The following is a 21,280-nucleotide window of genomic DNA, read 5'->3' on the forward strand; positions in this document are numbered from 1 at the left end:
TGACATCTTCCAACAGGCAAAGCTGAGCCACCAGCAGTATCATCAGAATGCACCAGGTCTAATGCGTCAGTTCCAGCTAACTCGGAGTCAGGCTCGAGCCATTGTGGCCACCTGTTCCAACTGTCAGCTGCACACCATGCCCTCAATAGGCATGGGGGTTAACCCCCGAGGTCTTGGCAGTTGTGAGGTATGGCAAACAGACATCACACACATTCCTAGTTTTGGTCGCCTCAAATATGTGCATGTTAGCATAGACACATATTCAGGCGCAGTCTATGCCTCTGCCCATGCAGGAGAAAGGGCAGTGCACGCCAAAAAACACCTAGTGCAAGCCTTTTCAGTGTTGGGGATCCCTAAGGAAATCAAAACTGATAAGGGCGCAGCGTATAAGTCCAAGGAGTTCCTGGAATTCGTCCAGCAGTGGGGAGTGGAACATAAAACTGGCACCTCCCACTCCCCCACAGGCCAAGGTATAGTGGAGCGAGCCAATCAGACGCTCAAGCAGGTTTTGGCTAAACAGAGCAGTTCAACTGTGTGGATGTCTCCACAGCAGAAGCTCTGCAAAGCCATGTTTACTATCAATTTCCTGAATTGTTCATTTGAAAACATGAGTCCACCTGTGGTACGTCACTTTAACAGTAGTAAACAATTCAAGTTATCCCAACATCCTCCAGTTTTGATTAGGGACCCAGAAACCTGGGAAATCAAAGGTCCCTATGAGCTTGTTACCTGGGGGCGTGGCTATGCATGTGTATCCACTCCCTCAGGCCCTCGGTGGATTCCCCAAAAGTGGGTGAAACCGTTTGTTCCCAAACATCCTGCTCCAACTGAGGAGAACGAGGAGCAGGTAGCTGTGGCTTCAAAAAGAAGACACCGCCCGAAAAAAGGAAAAGAAATCCTCATAGAAGGTGGCATTCCGGCAGATAGAGACTTTTAATAGGTTTTATAATGTTTGTCTTTTCTTCTAGAGAAAAGCTTCTCTTCTCTCAGTCCCGTGATGAACCCCATCCAAGCTGTCTTCCTGTTAACACTGAACAGTCTAGCAGCTGCATGGATCGTCCCTCAGCCACGTCAGAACATCTGGGTGACCCTGGCACAGACGCTCCAACAAGAAAACATATGTCTGTCCACAGCAGCAACAGCAAACCCTATGTCCACCTGCCTGGTAGGAATCCCATTGAAGTCTGGAGAATATTCAGCCAGTTTTGAAACACACTTGCCCAATGAAATTCCTGAGTCACACACCATTTCATCACACAAAAATCATAGGCAGCAAGCTGGAGTAAATAAAAACCCCATAGAAGAGTTGCTGCCAAGTTTGCCCAAAACAGCTCAAGAACCCCAAGAATTAGAACTGCTAGGTTCCTACCCAGCACAATATTGCATTCACTTTAGAATCTTCCCAAAACCTTCCAGCATAAAGGAATTCCACAACATAATGCAACATCGTGGGGAATTCACTGCCAAAAGGTGGTGCAATACTATAAGCCATATTGCAGCTGATACCCCAACTTATTCAAGCCCCAAAAGCCTCCCAAAGGGATTGTTCTTAATTTGTGGAGACCGGGCGTGGGCAGGAATTCCTTCTCGGCTCTTAGGAGGGCCATGCACCTTCGGTCGGTTGTCCCTGTTGGCACCCAATGAAACCTTGATTAGCGATTGGACTCACAAAAACAAATCAGGTAATAAAATCCAAAAACGAAGTGCAGACAATATGGACCCAAGCTGTAATTGTGAAATTTTCCATTGGGCCAAGTCCAAAAGAATTGCTGCATCCCTGTTTCTTCCGTGGGTTGCAGCAGCTAAAGCTCTAGGTGAATTGGGCCACCTAGAGTGTTGGGTAGTCAAACAGGCAAACTTAACATCCACCGCAATCAGCTCCCTCCTAGAAGACGAGGAAATTACCAGGCAGGCCACACTACAAAATCGTGCTGCTATAGATTTTCTCTTGCTACTGCACGGACATGAGTGCCAGGAATTTGAAGGACTTTGCTGTATGGACCTGACCTCAAAAGCTCCTAACGTCCATGCTGCCCTCCGAAACATGAACAACTTAATCAGACAAGTGAAGCAAGAATCTGAAGATTGGTTCAATGGACTGTCCAAAGGCTGGGGACTCACAGGGTGGTGGACATCTATAGTCAAAACAATTATGTTAATTTTTGTTATTCTTTTCCTTGTAATAATGGCATTCGGGATCCTACGTCACTTAGTTTTCAAAGCCATTAATAGTCTCATTCCCTCTACCTCAGTAGTCAATCACATAGAAATGAAAGACTTGAAACAATCTAACCCTCCCGCCAACTACAAGTGGTGGGCAAAATCATAATTTGAATGATACCAATATCCTTCTTTCAACTTTGTTAAACAAAAAATGGGGAGATGCTGCGTTTCCTAGATACATTGTAAATGGTACATCCCGTGACCCCTGCTGTGCCCTGTATCTTGATCCACCTCCCCTCCTGGCCACACAGAGCTGGCTGGGATCCAATTTCTCCCCGCCCCCCCCTTTCCAGACCCTAGAAAAGGTCAGTACCCCCTGGCCTCGGTCTCTTACCCTGCTCCTCCCCCCATCTTTTCGCTCTTACCCCGCTCTCTTACACTGCTCTTTGCCCTCTCTTTTGCTCTTCCCCCTCTCTTTTCTCCCTCTCTTCTCCCTTTTTCCCTTCCCTTTTTCACTCACTACCCACGAGAAATAAACCTGTAACTTTATTAGGGGAAAGAGCCTCTTTTGATATCTTATTTACGTCCATGAGGCTAGGGCCCAGGGGAATTTCACCCTAACACCTGAGCTAGACCGGAGGAAGGGTGAAAAACCCAATTTTGGAGCCGAGTAAAAGCCTTCGCAACGGCAGCTCAAGTCTCTAGGTCACAAATTCAGTGTGTGGTCACAAATCCCTTTTGGAATCACATTTGCAGTTCAAAGCTCGAGATCACAATTCCACTCTGAGGACTCAATTCCGGTTTGGAATCACATCTGCTGTTCATGTCTCGAGGTCACGATTCCAGTCTGAGAACCCAATTCCGGTTTGGAATAACAACTGCAATTCATCGTTCGAGGTCATGATTCCAGTCTGAGGACCCAATTCCGAGTTGAAATCACAACTAAAGCTCAAGTCTCGGGGTCGCAATTCTAGTCTGAGGCCACAATTCCCCTTTGGAATCACAACTGCTATTCAAGGCTTGAGGTCACAAATCCAGTCTGAGTTCACAATTCCGGTTTGGAATCACAATGGCAGTTCAAGGCTTGAGTTCACAATCCCAGTTTGGAATAACAATTGCATTTCAAGGCTTGAGGTCAAAATTCCAGTTTAGAATCACATTTGCATTTTAAGTCTTGAGGTCACAATTCCAGTATGAGGACACAATTCCCGTTTGGAATCACAACTGCCGTTCATGTCTCGAGGTCACAATTCCTGCCTGAGGTCACAATTCCTGTTTGGAATCACAATTGCAGTTCAAGGCTCGAGGTCACAATTCCAGTCTGAGGTCACAATTCCCGTTTGGAATCACAACTGGAATTCAAGGCTCAAGGTCACAATTAGAGTTTGTAATCACAATAGCAGTTCAAGGCGTGAGGTCACCATTACTGTCTGAGGTCAAAATTCCCGATTGGAATCAGAATTGCAGTTCAAGGCTCGAAGTCACCATTCTAGTCTGTGGTCCCAATATGAGTGTGGTATCACCACTACAGCTCAAGTCTCTAGGTCACAAATTCAGTGTGTGGCCACAAATCCCGTTTGGAATTAGATTTGCAGTTCAAAGCTCGAGATCACAATTCCACTCTGAGGACTCAATTCCGGTTTGGAATCACATCTGCTGTTCATGTCTCGAGGTCACGATTCCAGTCTGAGAACCCAATTCCGGTTTGGAATAACAACTGCAATTCATCGTTCGAGGTCATGATTCCAGTCTGAGGACCCAATTCCGAGTTGAAATCACAACTAAAGCTCAAGTCTCGGGGTCGCAATTCTAGTCTGAGGCCACAATTCCCCTTTGGAATCACAACTGCAATTCAAGGCTCGAGGTCATAAATCCAGTCTGAGGTCACCATTCCGGTTTGGAATCACAATGGCAGTTCAAGGCTTGATTTCACAATTCCGGTTTGGAATAAGAATTGCATTTCATGTCTTGAGGTCAAAATTCCAGTTTGAAATCACATTTGCATTTTAAGTCTTGAGGCCAGAATTGGAGTATGAGGACACAATTCCTGTTTGGAATCACAATTGATGTTCAAGGCTCGAGCTCACAATTCCAGTCTGAGGTCATGAATCCTGTTTGGAATCAGAATTGCATTTCAAGGCTCAAGATCACAATTCCTGTCTGAGGCACCAAAACCTGTCAGGAGACTCTACTAAAGTTCAAGGCTCGAAGACACAATTCTAGTCTGAGGACCTAATACCGGTTTGTTATCACAACAGCAGCTCAAGGCTCGGGGTCACAATTGGAGTCTAAGTACCCAATTCCGGTTTGGAATCACAACTGCAATTCAAGGCTCGAGGTCACAATTACCGCTTGGAATCACAATAGTAGTTCAAGGCGTGAGGTCACCATTACTATCTGAGGTCGAAATTTCCGATTGGAATCACTATTGCAGTTCAAGGCTCAGGGTCACAAATCCAGTCTTAGGTCATAATTCCTGTTTGGAATCACAATGGCATTTCAAGTCTCGAGATCACAATTCCAGTCTGAGGTCACAATTCCGCTATGAAATCACAACTAAATTTCAACACTCAAAGTCACAGTTCCAGTCTGAGGTCCCAATACCGGTTCTGAATCGTAACTGCTCTTCATTGCTCGAGGTCACGATTCCATTCTGAGGACTCAATTCCGGTTTGGTATCACAACTGCAGCTTAAGTCTCGGGGTCACAATTCCAGTCTGAGGCCACAATTCCCGTTTGGAATCACAACTGCTCTTCATGTCTCGAGGTCACGATTCCAGTCTGAGGACCCAATTCCGGTTTGGAATAACAACTGCTATTCATCGTTCGAGGTCATGATTCCAGTCTGAGGACACAATTCTGATTTGAAATCACAATTGCAGTTCAAGTCTCCAGATCACAATTCCAGTCTGAGCTCACAATTCCAGTTTGGAATCACATTTGCATTTTATGTCTTGAGGTCCCAATTCCAGTATGAGGACACAATTCCTTTTTGGAATCACAATTGCAGTTCAAGGCTTGAGTTCACAATTCCGGTTTGGAATAACAATTGCAGTTCATGGATTGAGGTCACAATTCTTGTTTATAATCACATTTGCATTTAAAGGCTCGAGATCACAATTCCAGTCTGAGGCCCTGTGATTGGTTGACTTAGGAAGCAGAAACTCAGAAGAGGTTTTCCCAAGGGAATTTCCTCTGTGGGGTTTGGGATGCCTGCAACAGCCAATTAGACAAAGTTAGTTCGCTCCGTGAACACACATTTTGAGGAAGGTAATCCGGAACTGACCCTCTTTGTCTTCCTGCGGCTGAGCAGGTAACATCAACCCAAGCTTCCCCCTCCCCCATGCGGGGGGGGGGAGGCTTGGGAGGCCGCTTGGGCCCTGTTTACCAACGAGGGGGACCCGATGGCCGGAGGGAGAAAAAGTTGTATGATAAGACCTTCACGGCTTCCTCCTCCACGGGCCTGCGGCTCTGGCGTGGGGGGGAGGCCGACTCTTGCTGCTGCCGGACGGGCCAGGCCTTCCCAGGTGGCCATGAGCACTGTGGGGCTGCAGCCCAGCCCCAGAAAGTCTGATTAACACCTCAGCTGCCCCCCCAGCACAGCCTGAGCCTGGCCCAACTCTTGTAGTTGTGTTAAACTTTAACTCTTTAGTGTTCAGATAAGATTTGCAAAGCCTCCAGCCTTTCCTTTGACTATGAAAGGGAATAAGATTTCTGAAGTCAGTGATGTAAGAGCTAAGTTTTTAAGATGGAAGGAGAATGAGAAGATGCTGAAATGGCTGAAAATCTTTTTGTGAAATTGTAGGAATGAACCGATGTACTGAATATTCCTATAAACCATGGAAAGAGACATGGAAAGAGACATTTAATAAATGATTTGACTAAAAAGCACCTGTGTTGAGAATTTCTGCCCTGAGAAATGAAGGGGATTTTGGTTTTCTGAAGATGAAGCCTGAGCAGAGAGAAAGGAGACAAAGAGAATCTTTGCGGTTGAACATTTCATTCTTAAAAGTAATACCCCATGAAACAAACATGGCCCACATCTACAACTTTGGCACGGCTGTAGAGTTGGGAGGAGCGTCACAGTTGCAGATTCCTGGGCGGATGCAAATCGTGAAAGATAAAACAACAAGAGAACTGTCTTTTTTATTTCTTGTGGGAAAAATCTCTACAACTTCAACAAGAAGAGGCTTCTCTCTCCAGAAGTGAACTTAAAAAGACTAATTGGGCACTGACCGAAGTATTTGTTATATGTTTGTTTTGTTGTTATGAAAACTGGGAGAGGGAAGGAAGGAGTGATCTGAAAAATCTTATTCTGAATTTTTTTTTTCCCTCTCTTTTTGTTTGTGTAGTTAATAAATTTTCTTTTATACTCTCTCAAGTTTTAGGCCTGCCATGCTCGTTTGCTCCTGGTTCTGTCTCACAACAGAAAAAAATAAGTTTATTTAAATTGGCAACTCAAACTGAAGACATTAATTTGGAGCTTTGGCCGGGAAAGTCAAAATTAAACCAAGACAATTCCTGTTTGAAATCAGTATTGCAGCTCAAGGCTAGGCGTCACATTTCCAGTCTGAGGCCACAATTCCCGTTTGGAATCACAACTGCCGCTCAAGGCCCGAGGTCACAATTCCGGTTTGTAATCACAATGGCAGTTCAAGGCTCAAGGTCACAACTCCAGTCTGAGGTCACAATTCCGTTTTGGAATCACAACTGCTATTCATGTCTCGAGGTCACAATTCCAGTCTGAGGACCCAATTATGGTTTGGAATAACAACTGCAATTCATCGTTCGAGGTCATGATTCCAGTCTGAGGACCCAATTCCGATTTGAAATCACAACTAAAGCTCAAGGCTCGGGGTCACAATTCTAGTCTGAGGCCACAATTCCCCTTTGGAATTAAAACTGCTATTCAAGGCTCAAGGTCATAAATCCAGTCTGAGGTCACAATTCTGGTTTGGAATCACAATTGCAGTTCAAGGCTTGATTTCACAATTCCGGTTTGGAATAAGAATTGCATTTCAAGGCTTGAGGTCACAATTCCAGTTTGAAATCACATTTGCATTTTAAGTCCTGAGGCCAGAATTCGAGTATGAGGACAAAATTCCTGTTTGGAATCACAATTGATGTTCAAGGCTCGAGGTCACAATTCCAGTCTGAGGTCACAATTCCTCTATGGAATCACAATGGCAGTTCAAGGCATGAGATCACCATTACTGTCTGAGGTCAAAATTTCCGATTGGAATCACAATTGCAGTTCAAGGCTCAGGGTCACAATTCCAGTCTTAGGTCACAATTCCTCTATGGAATCACAATGGCAGTTCAAGGCTCGAGATCACAATTCCAGTCTGAGGCCCCAAATCCTGTCAGGAACCACTACTAAAGTCCAAGGGTCGAAGACACAATTCTAGTCTGAGGTCCCAATATCGGTTTGGTATCACAACTGCAGCTCAAGGCTCAGGGTCACAATTCCAGTCTGAAGCCACAATTCCCATTTGGAATCACAACTGCTGTTCACGTCTCGAGGTCACAATTCCAGTCTGATGACCAAATTTAGGTTTTGCATCACGACTGCCGATCAAGGCTCGGGGGCACAAATCCAGTGTGTGGCCAAAAATCAGGTTTGGAATCAAAAGTGCATTTCAAGGCTTGAGGTCACAAATCCTGTCGGAGGCCACATGTGAATTTTGGAATAACAATTGCAGTTTAAGGCTCGAGCTCACAATTTCAGTTTGGTACCAAAATTGCAGTTCCAGGCTTGAGTTCACAATTCCAGTTTGGAATCTCAATTGCAGTTTAAGGCTTGAGGTCACAATTCCAGTCTGAGACCCCAATACCACTTGGAATCTCAACTGCTGTTAAATGCGCGATGTCACTATTCCAATATGAGGACACAATTCCCGTTTGGAATAACAACACCTGTCCATACCTTGAGGTCACGATTCCAGTCTTTAGAGCCAATTCCAGTTTGGTATCTCAACTGCAGATCAAGGCTCGAGGACACAAATCCAGTGGGTGGTCACAAATCCGATTTAGAATCAGAATTGCAGTTCAAGGTTTGAGGTCACAAATCCTGTCTGAGGTCACAAGTGAATTTTGGAATCACAGTTGATGTTCAAGTCTTCAGGTCACAATTCCAGTCTGAGGTCAGAATTCCAGTTTGGAATAACAATTACAGTTCAAGGCTTGAGGTCATAATTCCAATCTGAGGACAAAATTCCTGTTTGGAATCACAATTGCATTTAATGGCTCGGGGTCACAATTCCAGTCTGAGGTCAAAATTCCGCTTTGGAATCACAACTGAAGTTCTAATCTCGAAGTCACAATTCCAGTCTGAGGTCCCAATACCGGTTTGCTATCACAACTGCTGTTTATTGTTCAAGGTTACGATTCCAGTCTGAGGACACAATTCTCTTTTAGTATCAAAAATGCAGATCAACGCTCAGGATCAGAATTCCAGTCTGAGGCGAAAAAATTCCCGTTTGGAATCAGAACTGCCGTTCAAGGCTGGAGGTCACAAATCCAGTCTGAGGCCACAATTCCCGTTTGGAATCACAACTGCAGTTCCACGCTAGAGGTCACAATTCCAGTTCTGGTCACAATTCCGGTTTATAATCACAATTGCAGTTCATGGCTTGAGATCACAATTTCAGTTTGGTAACAAAATTGCAGTTCCAGATTTGAGTTCACAATTCCAGTTTGGAATAACAAATACATTTCAAGGCTTGAGGTCACAATTCCAGTTTGGAATCACATTTGCAGTTCAAGTCACGAGGTCACAATTCCAGTTTGAGGTCACAATTCCGGTTTGGAATCACAACTGCTATTAGTTACTCGAGGACACAATTCCAGTCTGAGGACCCAATTCCCGTTTGTTATCACAAGTCCTGTTCACGTCTCCAGGTCACGATTTCAGACTGACGACCCATTTCCGGTTTGGTATCACAACCACAGCTCAAGGCTCGAGGTCACAAATCCATTGTGTGGTCGCAAGTCTGATTTGGAATCACAATTGATTTTCAAGGCTTGAGGTCACAAATTCAGTTTGGTACCAAAATAGCAGTTCCAGGCTTGAGGTCTCAATTCCAGTTTGGAATCAGAATCGCAGTTCAAGGCTTGAGTTCACAATTCCAGTTTCGAATAGCAAGTGTAGTTTAAGACTTGAGGTCACAATTGCAGTTTGGAATCACAATTGCATTTACATTCTCAAGATCAAAAATCTAATCTGAGCCCCCAATTCCTGTTTGGTATCACAACTAAAGATCGAGGCTCCAAGTCCAAATTGCAGTCTGAGGTCTCAATACCGGTTTGGAATTGCAACTGCCGTTCATTGCTCTAGGTCAGGATTCCAGTCTGAGGCTCCAGTTCTGGTTTGGTATCACAAGTGCAGCTCAAGACTCAAGATCACAATTCCAGTCTGAGGCCACAATTCCGGTTTGGAATCACAACTAAAGTTCAAGCCTCCAAGTCACAATTCCAGTCTGAGATCACAATACCAGTTTGGAATAACAACTGCAGCTCAAGGCTCGGGGTCAACATTCCAGTCTGAGGCCACATTCCCTTTTGGAATCACAACTGCAGTTCAAGGCTCGAGGTCACGAATCCATTCTGGGTACCCAATACCGGTTTGGAATCACAATGGCCGCTCAAGGCGCGGGGTCAGAATTCCAGTCTGAGGCCCCATTTCCTGTTTGGTATCACATGAGCAGATCAAGGCTCGAGGTCACAATTCCAGTATGGAATCACAATTGCAGTTCAAAGCTCAGGGTCACTATTCCAGTCTGAGATCACAATTCCAGTTTGGATTTACAGTTGCAGATCAAGTCTTGAGCTCACAATTCCGGTTTAGAATCAAAATTTTAGCTCAAGGCTCGAGGTCACAATTCTAGTCTGAGGTCACAGGTCCATGTTGGAATCACAATTGAAGTTCACATCTTGAGGTCACATTTCCAGTTTGGAAACAAAATAGCTGCTCATGGATTGCGGTCACCGTTGCAGTCTGAGATCAAAATTCCGGTTTAGAATCAAAATTTTAGCTCAAGGCTCGAGGTCACAATTCTAGTCTGAGGTCACAGGTCCATGTTGGAATCACAATTGAAGTTCACATCTTGAGGTCACATTTCCAGTTTGGAAACAAAATAGCTGCTCATGGATTGCGGTCACCATTGCAGTCTGAGATCAAAATTCAGGTTTGGAATTTAAATTTTAGCTCAAGGCTCCAGGTCACAATTCCAGCCTGAGCTGACACGTCCATTTTGGAATCACAATTGAAGTTGAAATCTTGAGGTCAGAATTACAGTTTGGAATCACAACTGCAGTTCAAGGCTTGTGGTCACAATTCCAGTCTGAGGTCACAATAGTAGTTTAGAATCACAATTGCAGTTCAAGGCATGTGGTTACAATTCCAGTCTGAGGTCAAAAGTCCAGGTTGGAATCACAACTGCAGTTCAATGCGTGAGGTCACAATTCCAGTGTGAGGGCACAAATCCGGTTTGCAATTACAACTGCAGCTCAAGGCTCTAGGTCACTATTCCAGTTTGAGGTCACAATTCCGTTTTTGAATCACAATTGCACTTCAAGGCTTGAGGTCACACTTCCAGTGGGAGGTCACAAGTTCATTTTGGAGGCAAAATTCAAGTTCAAATCTTGAGGTCAAAATTCCCCTTTGGAACCACAATTGCAGTTCAGGGCTCGAGATCACAATTTTAGTCTGAGGTCACAAGTCAATTTTGGAATCACAAATCAAGTTAAAATCTTAATGTCACAATTCCCGTTTGGAATCACATTTGCTGTTCAAAGCTTGAGGTCACAATCCGAGTTTGACGTCACAAGTCAATTTTGAAATCACAATTTCATTTCTATATCACAATTCCAGTCTGAGCTCAAAATACCTGTTTGGAATCATAATTCCACTTCTATGTCACAATTACAGACTGAGGGCAGAATTCCAGTTTGGAATCACAAATGCAGTTCAAGGCTTGAGGTCACAATTCCAGTTTGAGGTCACAATTCGGGTTTGGAATCACAATTGCAGCTCAAGGCTAGAGGTCACAATTCCACTATGGAAACACAATTGCAGTTCAAGGCTTGAGCTCACAATTCGAGTCTGAGCTCACAATTCCAGTTTGGAATCAGAATTTCATTTCTATATCACAATTCCAGACTGAGCTCACAATACCTGTTTGGAATCACAATTCCACTTCTAAGTCACAACTACAGACTGAAGTCAAAATTGCAGTCTAGAATCACGATTTCAGTTTGAGGTCACAATTCCATTTTGGGATGAGTATTCCGGTTTGGAATCACGTTGTGGAATCAAAATTCAGTATCAGAATTACAATTCTACTTCGGTACCACAATTCCATTTCAAAATCACAATTTCACGTCTGAGCTCACAACTGCAGTTTGGAATCAAAACTGCAGAACAAGGCTTGAGGTTCAAATTCCAGTCTGTCCTCACAATTCCAGTTTGGAATCACAATTACATTACAAGGCTTGAGGTCACAATTCCAGTCTGAGATCACAATTCCAGTTTGGGAGCAAAATTGCAGTTTAAGTCTTGAGGTATCCATTCCACTATGGAAACACAATTGCAGTTCAAGGCTTGAGGTCACAATTCCAGTCTGAGTTCACAAGTCCATATTGGAATCACAATTCAAGTTCAAATCTTGAGGTCACAATTGCAGTTTGGAATCACAATTTCCTTTCTATATCACAATTCCAGACTGAGCTCAAAATACCTGTTTAGAATCACAGTTTCACTTCTATATAACAATTAAAGACTGAGGGCAGAATTCTAGTTTGTAATCACAATTCCATGTTATGTCACAATTCCAGTCTGAGGTCACAATTCCATTTTGAAATCCCAATTGCAGTGAAGGCTAGAGGTCACAATTCCACTATGGAATCACAATTCCTGTTGAAAGCTCAGGGTCACAATTCCAGTCTGAGCTCAAAATTCCGGTTTGGAATCACAACTGCAGTACAAGCCGTGAGGTCACCATTACTGTCTGAGGTCAAAATTACCGATTGGAATCACAATTGCAGTTCAAGGCTCAGGGTCACAATTCCAGTCTTAGGTCTCAATTCCTGTTTGGAATCACAATGGCAGTTCAAGGCTCGACATCACAATTCCATTCTAAGCCCCCAGATCCGTTTTGGAATCACAACTGCTGTTCATGTCTCGACGTCACGATTCCAGTTTGACGACCCAATTCCAGTTTGGTATCACAACTGAAGCTCAAGGCTCGTGGTCACAATTCCCTTCTGAGGCCACAATTCCCGTTTGGAATTAAAACTGCTATTCAAGGCTCGAGGTCATAAATCCAGTCTGAGGTCACAATTCCTGTTGGAATGACAATTGCAGTTCAAGGCTTGAGTTCACAATTCTGGTTTGGAATCACAATGGCAGTTCAAGGCTCGAGGTCACAATTCCAGTTTGGAATGACATTTGCAGTTCAAGTCTTGAGGTCCCAATTCCAATCTGAGGACACAATTCCTGTTTGGAATCAGTACTGCAGCTCAAGGCTCGGGGTCACAATTCCATTCTGAGGCCACAATTCCCGTTTGGAATCACAACTGCAATTTAAGGCTCGAGGTCACAATTACAGTTTGGAATCACAATAGCACTTCAAGGCGTGAGGTCACAATTACTGTCTGAGGTCAAAATTTCCGATTGGAATCACAATTGCATTTCAAGGCTCGAGATCACAATTCCAGTCTGAGGCTCCAATTCGACTTTGGAATCATAATTGCAGTTCAAGTCTGGAGGTCACAATTCTAGTCTGAGGTCCCAATATCGGTTTGGTAACACAACTACAGATCATGTCTCTAGGTCACAACCTCAGTGTGTGGTCACAAATCCCGTTTGGAATCGCATTTGCAGTTCAAGGCTCGAGATCACAATTCCAGTCTGAGGCCCCAATTCCGGTTTGGAATCACAACTACTGATCATGTCTCGAGGTCACGATTCCAGTTTGACGACCAATTCCAGTTTGGTATCAGAACTGTAGCTCAAGGCTTGTGGTCACAATTCCCGTCTGAGGCCACAATTCCCATTTGGAATTAAAACTGCTATTCAAGGCTCGAGGTCAGAATTCCAGTCTGAGGTCACAATTGCAGTTTGGAATCACAACTGCAGTTCAAGACTTGTTGTCACAATTCCAGTCTGAGGTCACAATTTCGGTTTGGAATCACAATTGCAGTTCAAGGCTTGAGGTCACAATTCCAGTCTGAGGTCACAAGTCCATTTTGGAATCACAACTGCAGATCAAGGTTCGAGGTCACAATTCTAGTTTGAGGTCACAATTCCGATTTGGAATCACAATTGCAGTTCAAGGCTTGAGGTCACAATTCCAGTCTGAGTTCACAAGTCCATATTGGAATCACAATTCAAGTTCAAATCTTGAGGTCACAATTGCAGTTTGGAATCACAATTTCAGTTCAAGGCTTGAGGTCAATATTCCAGTTTGAAATCAAAATATCTGTTCATGGCTTGCGGTCACAATTCCTGTCTGAGGTCAAAATTCGCATTTGGAACCACATTTGCAGTTCAGGGCTCGAGATCACAATTCCAGTCTGAGGTCACAATTCCAGTTTGGAATGACAATTGCAGCTCAAGGGTCGAGTTCACAATTCCAGTCTGAGGTCACAATTCCAGTTTGGAATCACAATTGCAGTTCAAAGCTCGAGGTCACTATTGCAGTCTGAGGTCACAATTGGAGTTTGGAATCACAATTGCATTTCAAGGCTTCAGGTCAAATTCCAGTCTGATGTCACAATTCCAGTCTGAAATATTAATTGCAGTTCTCGGCTCGAGGTCACAATTCCAATCTGAGGTCACAATTTCCGTTTGGAATCACAATTGTATTTCAAGTCTTGAGGTCACAGTTCCAGTCTGAGGTCACAATTCTGGTTTGGAATCCCAATTGTAGCTCCAGGCTTGAGGTCACAATTTCAGTCTGAGTTCAAAATTCCAGTCTGGAAACACAATTGCAGTTCAAAGCTCAGGGTCATTATTCCAGTCTGAGGTCACAATTCCATTTTGGATTTACAATTTCAGGTCAGGGCTTGAGCTCACCATTCCAGTTTGGAATCACAATGTAATTTCTGTATCACAATTCCATTCTGAGATCAAAATTCCGGTTTGGAATCACAATTGCAGATCAAGGCTCGAGATCACAATTGCAGTCTGAGCTCACAATTCCAGTTTGGAATGAAAATTGCATTTCAAGCTTCGAGGTCACAATTACAGTATGGAATCCCAGTTGCAGTTCAAAGCTCAGGGTCACAATTCCAGTGTGAGGTCACAATTCCCGTTTGGAATTACAATTGCAGTTCAAGGCTTGAGGTCTCAATTCCAATCTGAGGTCACAATTCCGGTTTGGAATCACAATTGCATTTCAAGGCTTGTGGTCACACTTCCAGTCTGAGGTCACAATTCCGATTTGGAATCTCTATTGCAGTTCAAGGCTTGAGGTCACAATTACAGTCTGAGGTCGCAAGTCCATTTTGGAATCACAATTCAAGTTCAAATCTTGAGGTCACAATTGCAGTTTGGAATCACAATTTCAGTTCAAGGCTTGAGGTCAAAATTCCATTTTGGAATCATAATATCTGTTCATGGCTTGCAGTCACAATTCCAGCCTGAGGTCAAAATTCGCGTTTGGCATCACATTTGCAGTTCAGGGCTCGAGATCACAAAGAACTGCCTTGTTGTCATCAAAAGATCAAATCTCATTAAGAATTCTATGACAACAATGTAATGGACTTCCAGGAACCTCATTAATGCTCTCGGTTTCATTTTTGTGTATTTTTAATCCCTCATTTGGCAGCTTGTAAAACTTATCTTGGAATTCAGAGGTCAAGCAGGATTGACTTTGGATTGACCTTCACCTCTGGTCCCACTTTGTGCAAACACAACTTGTGCCAAGGTGGGTGAACTCATCACCTCAACTCTTCACTCCAGAATATCCCCTACTTATTTCCCTGTAGATGAACTCAGATCCACTCCTCACCTCCACTGGTCATCCAAGCGTCCATTCTGTTCCCCACAGGCCCTGGTGGCCCCAGGGAGCTCCCTTGGCCTTTCTCCTGCCCCTCTCCAGCCCGAGGCTGCTCCTCCTCTTGCTCCCTCCGGCTTAATCCCGTACGGTGCCTCTCCCTTCCTGGCTGCCTGCTGCCGAGGAAGGAGGACACAGAGAGTCTCGAGTGCTGAGCCCTCCCTGCTACCCCTGCAGAGCCTTGGCTGCGCTTCCCAGGGGCCTCGGATTTCCCAGACAAATTGTCTGCTGGGCTCCCTTCCATTACCTCAGCAATCTCCTCAGAAATGCCACCTCACTCCCCTTGACATCCCCTCACATTTTCTTACACAAACAGTTCTTGTGTCCCCTCTAAATGACCCCGGGTTTTCAGCTAAATGAATGGCATGACCCGTGCCCATGATTCACCCGGACCAAAATCAAGAGCAAATGTTGGTTGGGCTTTAAGAACTTGAAATAACTTTGAAGCAAAAGAGATCACCTTTTTCTTCTGGGTTTTTTTTCTTTCAGATGCCAGACTTGCCTCTGTGGATGCGTGCTTAACTCTTGCTGCAGGGGACTGTCAGGCCTGAATGGCCGTGAGTTCGTGTTCTTCTCACTGGGGAATCAGAAATTATTATTAATTAGACCACAGAAATGTTTTCTGAAACCTCTCCCCTTTCCTGCCCTTTGCTGGTACATCTCCTGCTTGTGCCTTTGAATTTACAGCTGTTCCCTGATGGCCCTGCCTGACTTCTGTGCAGCTCCTAGCTGGGAAAAACTGGGAAAACCTAGGGGGTACAGAGGTGAATTTTTTAGCTGGATTTTTCTAAAATCTCTAATTCTACTGAAATTATTTCCAATCCTCCCGTGAGAAGAGCAGGAACTCACCGCCATTTAGGCCTGACAGTCACTGCAGGAAATCTGACACAGTATTAATAAGTAACCTTTCCTGAGAGCAGTCATCACCCCAGTCCTCCAGCCTTGGCAAATTTTTTGCAATGAATGGACCCAAATTCTAATCCTTAACCTAAATTTCTGTCAGCTTTTGTTAGAAAGATACCAGACAGTAAATCATACAACAGAATTTTAAAATTGCACAAAGAATAACAGGCCCAGACCAAACCTAACCACCCCCATCACTGCTCCACCCCAATTTGGGGAGAAACAGTGATATAGTTTATAAATACTCTCCTTCCATGCTATTCAGTCCTTCACTGCACATCCCCAGAGAGGATTCATTCCACCTTTTGTTCCTAACAGCACCTCTCTCTCCAGCACCAATCCCACTTGTCACAGGCACAAAGGGAGCAGACCTAAGGCAATGGTTCCAGCAGCAGCGGCAATCCCAAGCTCCCTGTTCCCTGGATTGCTCATCCGAGCACTCCCAGGAATCTCACCTCAGCCCAGTCTCTCTCTCCTCAGAGGGAAACACAGCCTGACGGGACATGGCTCTGGCACTCCATTTCCTCTTTTTCCTGCTGAACTGGAAAGCCACGGGGTAAGCGCAGTCCCTCAGACCTTGCACCCCTGAACACCAGGAGAGCTGGAGTTTCACCCAGATCCCAGATTCCCTAGGCAGTTAATCCCAGCAGGGAGAAAAAGAGGATCCCTGCATTCTCTGAGTTACCCCACATCATGGGCAGGACCAGGAGCCCTCTAGGCACAGACCTCTGGTGCTGAAGCCTCTTGGCTTTGGCTGCTCAAACACCACAGCTCTTGGCAATGATGGGAGGAGTGTAATGATTTTTCCTGTCCTGAAAGAGAGGAGGAAAAGAAAATTAAGTCCACTGCAGAAGGATTCCAGCCCTCACACTTCTGCTCTGATGCTCACTGTGGGGTTTTATCCATGACAGGTGACACCAATTCAGAGTGCCCTTCTCCAGCATTTTTATTCCTAATTATTTCAGACATTAAAAGGATACTAATTTTTCTTATTGCATTCTTTCCTTAATTTTAACAGAACCATTTTCATCCCAGACCCCACTTGTCCGTTATTCAATCCTTTAGCACTGGACTTTGCACAAAGGGATACCCGTGGTGCTGCATCACAAGAAATCCCAAAGAGAAACCCCTCCAAAACCTGACAGAGAAAGGTTTCAAGGCACTCCAGAACACAGACAGATGTTCATACCTTGTCAGGCCAGACCAATTCTGTCCCATCCACCTGAGCTGTGCAGGTGAGGCAAAGGCTCCCCTTCCTCCTAGGGAATCACTGTGGTCTGAGACCACAGATATCCATCCTGGGGAGCACCTGGAAACAACGTGGGAAAGGCAAAATTAGACTGTTTTCTATCAGAAAATGAGTAATAATAATAATCAAAACTTCTGGACAAATTTAGTAACATCACTTTCATATGATAAATACAGGCCATGCCCATCCTTCAAGCCCAGGTGAAAACAGGAAAGAGAACTACAGGAAAAGCAGAGTCCCTTATTTGGATGTATTTCCTAAAGACCACATTGTATGCTCTTTGTTTCTTTAAAATAATGGATTACTGGTAAAAAGCATCTTGGGTCCATATTTTATCAGCCACAGGCAGGACAAGGTGAGCTACATCTGGAGAGCCAGGGAGATGCAGGACCTTGGCACACCAAGGATAAGAGCAAGGGAAGCAGGGGAGGTGTGGGGGGAGAGCTGGAGAAGTGAAGGAACAGGCATTTTCTTGTTCAGATTCATCAGTGCTGGGAACTTGGAAAACACATGGTGCTGCATGCATCGAGGACATAATGCCCACGATTTGGTTGTTTTCCTTTGCTCATAACCCTTGGCTTCATCCCCTCTCCAGAGGAGCAGAGAATTCCTCCAGGGTAAGGGTGAATCTGGTCCCACTCCAGGGATGTGTCCAGTAAAGGAGGGGAGTTGTTTAGAGGAACTAACTGACCACAAAAATCAAACCCATCAAACACTGAAGTGGCCTACACTGAGCTGTAACACCAAGTGTTCACAGCAAGCAGTGGCACAAAGTGCACGCAGGACCAAGAAGTACCACTTCATTCGGTTTTTCTGCTTACATGTATTTTAGTTCTGTTTCCCTTCACAGCTGCTATTCTGCCAAGGTCAGTTCCATTTTCAGAAGCCTGTGTCACATGTAGTCAAGGCTGGAAATCCTCCCTTAGGATTTCCACATCACATCTAGATTTGCTAGGAAGCACATGCACACACAGATGCCCATTTCTGTGATATGTCAGTCAGAAATCATGTAACCCAGCAACTTGCTCCTCACTGCACCACTTGGAAATACATTCAAAAGCCAGAAAAACCCCAACCAAACAACAACCCACAAAAGACACAGCTTAGCGCAGCTTCATCTTAATATTCTGGTCAGTGATGGAGAGAAAGGAGGAAAGCTATTCTTCTAGTTCTGCACCAAGCAGTTTGAAACAGCCAATACTGTCCCCACCTGCAGCTCTGGCAGCTTCCCTCCTTCCTTCAGCCTTGCCCTGACTTCTGAGGGGCCAGGGGCACCACACAACCCAAAAGGATCAGCACTCACACCCACCGCTAGTACAGACATCTTCATGGTCCATCTTTGGCCAAACAAACTCCAGGATATTTTTGTTTTCCTGACAGACTCGGCCAACTTCATTCCCATTTATCAAGGCAACAGACACCCTGTATGGCTCTGGGGTCAGAGGACCTCTGCTGGCACAAGAACCCAGGAGAAGATTGGAAGGAAGAATCCAAGAGCAAATTGAAATCCCAGCTATGCAATGAAGGCCTGCTTCTGGCAAGTTCCTTGTGGCTTTTGGGGCTCAAGAAAAGCCTTTAGACCATAAAAACATAGGTGAAAACCCCACACCGAGCACTTGGCTTTAAAGATGTTGCACTTAATGTTACAGACAGAATTGCTCTGGGATTTGGCATTTCCTGCACCCACACAAACACATTAAAAGAATTAAGTGCAGAGTCCTGAAACTCAGTTCTTCCAATCTTATTTTGGTGGTGTCACTTGACATACCTTAATCCACAGCAATTCTTCAAAAAATGAGAAGCAACCCCACCCCCCTTCAGTTTTCCAGTTTAAAGGTTCTCTTAAGAAAAAGTTAAAGAAAAGAAGAAAAACCCAAGACCTACTATCAGCTAGTGTACCAACCACCTGTTTTCCATAGATTTTTATTACACCCAATGGCTTCTCTAAGAAAATAAATTTGTACCTGCAAAAACCTGTGGGAATTACTGCGTTGGGATGGTCGGAACAAACTCAGGCGCTCTCTGTATTCTGGTCTTGAAGTTTGCAGTTTATTTCATAGGGCGTGGCTATATATGAGGCCCTGCTAGGAACTACAGCTGCAGCTCAGAGCAGGACAGAGAGAGAGGGATAGAGCAAGAGTAAGAGAAGAGAGTAAGAAAGCAAGAGCGAAGGGAGCGTAAGAGAGTAAGAGAGTAAGAGAGATATTTTCCCGTTTACAATACAATAAATCTATGTTGAATATTCTAATTTCCACTAACCAATCTAATACAAGATACAAATTCTCTAACATTTGCATGCAACCGAAAGGAATCACTATATTACCATGTTTTACTGCTTTTCTTATCTCTCAATTTTATCTGGGACCCTTCCTGGCATGTCTAGGGAGGATGTCTGTTTGCTTTTTGGTATTCTCAGCATCTAACATTATCTAAACAAAGGGGCCTTCAGGCATTCAGTAGCTTTCAGCCACACAGTCGAAAATTGCTATCATTTCTATTTTGCTTATATTTTCCATATTCTCAAAGTCTTTTGCTAGGCACTCGTACTTATAAGGTTTCCCTAATTCATCCTTCCCAACAAAAACCCATCCAGGAGGGGCAGGTGCTTCTGAGCCCACACCTCGCAGGTAAAGTATCAGAGAAGGAGTGGCACAGAGGGATCCAAAAGTGCCCAAGAGGTTCAAGTTCACTGTGTTTGTGCAGTATTATTTGAAACCAAAGCTCTCTGCAGCTGCCCCAAGCCTGGAGTCCACAGAAACGAAATGAGCTCCCCCTCCTACCACATTTTCTGCCTTCTCTCATCAAGGGAGAATCACATCATGCAAAAGATAATAGAGAAGATGGTAACAGCAGTCCAGTGCCCCCAGGATGGCTGGCACCAGGGTTCATTCCATCCTCTGGCTGATGGAACTTAAACCCAGGTGTTCTGGGATTGAAGGAGCAGTCAAGTTTCACCACTTGCCGTTCCACTCCCTCCCACGTTTGCAGAGCAGGAATATCGCTAGGTTCCGTATTACATCCCAAAGAAGCAGCCCCGGGAGTTCTGCTGGAGCTATTGGCTCACAGACTTCTACACACTTGATCAGAGAAATTTAACTTTTCTAAGCAAAATACTTGAGAAAAATACCACTATGATAATACAGATTACTTCAAAAAGTGAAGTGATCACTATGTCACCTAACAAACCACTAAAAATACTTTTCAAATATACTGAGTCACACTACATACTTTCCTCTGTTAGAAAAAAAAAATGTTTAAGAAGAGTCTTAGGTGTTACAAAATAAACTACTACCTGCTTGAAGACCAAAAAAGAGCTCCTCATCCTGGAGTAATTCCTTCACAGCAGCCCAGTCTCGTGTTAATTGTTTCAGTGTCAACTAGAGGTTCCAGGATATCGGATCTAAGTCTTCGACTTCTACCGGGAGTTCTGGTGCAATTGAAAACACCAAGAAGCGTGCGACCCTTCCTCTGAAAATAAAATAGATGTAAAGAACACATGCAGAGATGGCAAGTGTCAGGAGACGTTTACAAGCAAGAATCTCCTACAAATATGAGGTATGCTTTGGCATGCTTAGCATGTCCCTTTTTTCTACGTTTATTATATCAACTCCAGCAGTTTAGGATGCTAGGAAATTCAATGTGATTTAATATAATATTAGCCCTCAATTCTATCAGTATAAAAATACATTTGTACTTAGTATTTTATTCCTATTTTGTAGTACTATTCCATTACTACTGCAGTGGAAAATTTTACATTTTCCCCCTCCACTAAACTAATTAAAAATGAACAGGCCAACCCTACACAAAGAGGTAAATTATAAAGTTACAAAGATCAAATATTAATCAGAACAATTTACTTGAAATTACATTTCTGAAAATAATTTAAAATCGATTTAGAAGTCAAAAA

At 44.1% G+C, this 21,280-nt stretch overlaps 1 long non-coding RNA gene across 1 annotated transcript; it reads right to left on the reverse strand.

Moving 5' to 3' along the window:
• Positions 1–16,913: 16,913 nt before the first annotated feature.
• On the reverse strand, positions 16,914–20,745 carry LOC148221602 (uncharacterized). Its single transcript, XR_015807743.1, has 3 exons — positions 20,666–20,745; positions 17,314–17,433; positions 16,914–16,936 (listed from the first exon to the last, which is right to left on the reverse strand). It is a non-coding gene; the product is annotated as an uncharacterized LOC148221602 (long non-coding RNA).
• Between the last annotated feature and the right edge of the window lie 535 nt (positions 20,746–21,280).

This window comes from Sturnus vulgaris, chromosome 20 (genome assembly GCF_052056855.1).
Source record: "Sturnus vulgaris isolate bStuVul1 chromosome 20, bStuVul1.hap1, whole genome shotgun sequence".
Taxonomy (NCBI): domain Eukaryota; kingdom Metazoa; phylum Chordata; class Aves; order Passeriformes; family Sturnidae; genus Sturnus; species Sturnus vulgaris.